Here is a 4,398-nt window from a genome sequence, read left to right on the forward strand (position 1 = left end):
TAGTCATCTTGCCCATGAGGCACGGTTCGCAAGTACCAAGTGATTCATAATCAAGTGATTCCAAAAGTCCATCAGTATGGAGTTTCTTCATGCGTTTTATACCGATATGACCTAAACGGCAGTGCCACAAATAAGTTGCACTATCATTATCAACTCTACATCTTTTGGTTTCAACATTATGAATATGTGTATCACTACTATCGAGATTCATCAAAAATAGACCATTCTTCAAGGGTGCATGACCATAAAAGATATTACTCATATAAATAGAACAACCATTATTCTCTGATTTAAATGAATAACCGTCTCGCATTAAACAAGATCCAGATATAATGTTCATGCTCAACGCTGGCACCAAATAACAATTACTTAGGTCTAATACTAATCCCGATGGTAGATGTAGAGGTAGCGTGCCGACCGCGATCACATCGACTTTGGAACCATTTCCCACGCGCATCGTCACCTCGTCCTTCGCTAGTGTTCGCTTAATCCGTAGTCCCTATTTCGAGTTGCAAATATTAGCAACAAAACCAGTATCAAATACCCAGGTGCTACTGCGAGCTCTAGTAAGGTACACATCAATAACATGTATATCACATATACCTTTGTTCACCTTGCCATCCTTCTTATCCGCCAATTACTTCGGGCAGTTCCGCTTCCAGTGACCAGTCTGCTTGCAGTGGAAGCACTCAGTTTCAGGCTTAGGTCCAGATTTGGGTTTCTTCTCTTGAGCAGCAACTTGCTTGCTGTTCTTCTTGAAGTTCCCCTTCTTCTTCCCTTTGCCCTTTTTCTTGAAACCAGTGGTCCTGTTGACCATCAACACTTGATGCTCCTTCTTGATTTCTACCTCTGCAGCTTTCAGCATTGCGAAGAGCTCGGGAATAGTCTTATTCATCCCTTGCATATTATAGTTCATCACGAAGCTCTTGTAGCTAGGTGGCAGTGATTGGAGAATTATGTCAATGATGCAATCATCTGGAAGATTAACTCCCAATTGAATCAAGTGTTATTATACCCAGACATTTTGAGTATATGCTCACTGACAGAACTGTTCTCCTCCATCTTGCAGCTATAGAACTTATTGGAGACTTCATATCTCTCAATCCGGGCATTTGCTTGAAATATTAACTTCAACTCCTGGAAACATCTCATATGCTCCATGACGTTCAAAACGTCGTTGAAGTCCCGATTCTAAGCCGTAAAGCATGGCACACTGAACTATCGAGTAGTCATCAGCTTTGCTCTGCCAGATGTTCATAACATCTGGTGTTGCTACAGCAGCGCCTGGCACCCAGCGGTGCTTCCAGGACGTAATTCTTCTATGCAGCAATGAGGATAATCCTCAAGTTATGGACCCAGTCCGTGTAATTGCTGCCATCATCTTTCAACTTTGCTTTCTCAAGGAACGCATTAAAATTCAACGGAACAACAGCACGGGCCATCTATCTTCAATCAAACATAAACAAGCAAGATACTATCAGGTACTAAGTTCATGATAAATTTAAGTTCAGTTAATCATATTACTTAAGAACTCCCACTTAGAAAGACATCCCTCTAATCTTCTAAGTGATTACGTGATCCAAATCAACTAAACCATAACCGATCATCACGTGAAATGGAGTAGTTTTCAATGGTGAACATTGCTATGTTGATCATATCTACTATATGATTCACGCTCGACCTTTCAGTCTCAGTGTTTCGAGGCCATATCTGCATATGCTAGGCTCGTCAAGTTTAACCTGAGTATTCTGCGTGTGCAAAGACTGGCTTGCACCCGTTGTAGATGGACGTAGAGCTTATCACACCCGATCATCACTTGGTGTCTGGGCACGACGAACTTTGGCAACGGTGCATACTCAAGGAGAACACTTCTTGATAATTAGTGAGAGATCATCTTATAATGCTACCGTCAATCAAAGCAAGATAAGATGCATAAAAGATAAGCATCACATGCAATCAATATAAGTGATATGATATGGCCATCATCTTCTTGTACTTGTGATCTCCATCTCCAAAGTACCGTCATGATCACCATCGTCACCGGCATGACACCTTGATCACCATCGTAGCATCGTTGTCGTCTCGCCAATCTTATGCTTCCACGACTATCGCTACCGCTTAGTGATAAAGTAAAGCATTACAGCGCGATTGCATTGCATACAATAAAGCGACAACCATATGGCTCCTGCCAATTGCCGATAACTCAGTTACAAAACATGATCATCTCATACAATAAAATTTAGCATCATGTCTTGACCATATCACATCACAACATGCCCTGCAAAAACAAGTTAGACGTCATCTACTTTGTTTGTTGCAAGTTTTACGTGGCTGCTACGGGCTTAAGCAAGAACCAATCTTACCTACGTATCAAAACCACAACGATAGTTTGTCAAGTTGGTGTTGTTTTAACCTTCGCAAGGACCGGGCGTAGCCACACTCGGTTCAACTAAAGTTGGAGAAACTGACACCCGCCAGCCACCTATGTGCAAAGCACGTCGGTAGAACCAGTCTCACATAAGCGTACGCGTAATGTCGGTCCGGGCCGCTTCATCCAACAATACCGCCGAACCAAAGTATGACATGCTGGTAAGCAGTATGACTTATATCGCCCACAACTCACTTGTGTTCTACTCGTGCATATAACATCAACACATAAAACCTAGGCTTGAATGCCACTGTTGGGGAACGTAGTAATTTCAAAAAAAAATCCTACGCACACGCAAGATCATGGTGATGCATAGCAACGAGAGGGGAGAGTGTTGTCCACGTACCCTCATAGACCGAAAGCGGAAGCGTTATAAAAACGCGGTTGATGTAGTAATACGCCTTCACGGCCCGACCGATCAAGCACCGAAACTACGGCACCTCCGAGTTCTAGCACACGTTCAGCTTGATGACGATCCCCGGACTCCGATCCAGCAAAGTGTCGGGGAAGAGTTCCGACAGCACGACGGCGTGGTGACGATCTTGATCTTCTACCATTGCAGGGCTTCGCCTAAGCACCGCTACAATATTATCGAGGATTATGGTGGAGGGGGGCACCGCACACGGCTAAGAGATCTCAAGGATCAATTGTTCTGTCTAGAGGTGCCCCCTTGCCCCCGTATATAAAGGAGCAAGGGGGAGGGGCGGCCGGCCATGATGAGGCGCGCCAGGGAGGAGTCCTACTCCTACCGGGAGTAGGACTCCCTCCTTTTCCTTGTCCAAGTAGGAGAGGGGGAAGGAAGGGAGAGAGGAGAGGAAGGAAAGGGGGCGCCGCCCCTCCCTCCTTGTCCAATTCGGACTAGGGGGAGAGGGGGCGCGCGGCCTGCCCTGGCCGCCCCTCCTCTTCTCCACTTTAGGCCCATGAGGCCCATTAACCCCCCGGGGGGTTCCGGTAACCCCCGGTACTCCGGTTTTATCCGAAACTTCCCCGGAACACTTCCGGTGTTCGAATATAGCCGTCCAATATATCAATCTTTATGTCTCGACCATTTTGAGACTCCTCGTTATGTCCGTGATCACATCCGGGACTTCGAACTAACTTCGGTACATCAAAACTAATAAACTCATAATATAACTGTCATCGAAACCTTAAGCGTGCGGACCCTACTGGTTCGAGAACAATGTAGACATGACCGAGACACGTCTCCGCTCAGTAACCAATAGCGGAACCTGGATGCTCATATTGGCTCCCACATATTCTACGAAGATCTTTTATCGGTCAGACCGCATAACAACATATGTTGTTCCCTTTGTCATCGGTATGTTACTTGCCCGAGATTCAATCGTCGGTATCTCAATACCTAGTTCAATCTCGTTGCCGTCAAGTCTCTTTACTCGTTCTATAATACATCATCTCACAACTAACTCATTAGTTGCATTGCTTGCAAGGCTTAGGTGATGTGCATTACCGAGAGGGCCCAGAGATACCTCTCCGATAATCGGAGTGACAAATCCTAATCTCGAAATATGTCAACCCAACATGTACCTTTGGAGACACCTGTAGAGCACCTTTATAATCACCCAGTTACGTTGTGACGTTTGGTAGCACACAAAGTGTTCCTCTGGCAAATGGGAGTTGCATAATCTCATAGTCATAGGAACATGTATAAGTTATGAAGAAAGCAATAGCAACATACTAAACGATCGGGTGCTAAGCTAATGGAATGGGTCATGTCAATCACATCATTCTCCTAATAATGTGATCCCGTTAATCAAATGACAACACATGTCTATGGTTAGGAAACATAACCATCTTTGATTAATGAGCTAGTCAAGTAGAGGCATACTAGTGACGTTTAGTTTGTCTATGTATTCACACAAGTATTATGTTTCCGGATAATACAATTCTAGCATGAATAATAAACATTTATCATGATATAAGGAAATAAAATAATAACATTATTATTGCCT

This window comes from Triticum urartu, chromosome 4, assembly GCF_003073215.2.
Source record: "Triticum urartu cultivar G1812 chromosome 4, Tu2.1, whole genome shotgun sequence".
Classification (NCBI taxonomy): domain Eukaryota; kingdom Viridiplantae; phylum Streptophyta; class Magnoliopsida; order Poales; family Poaceae; genus Triticum; species Triticum urartu.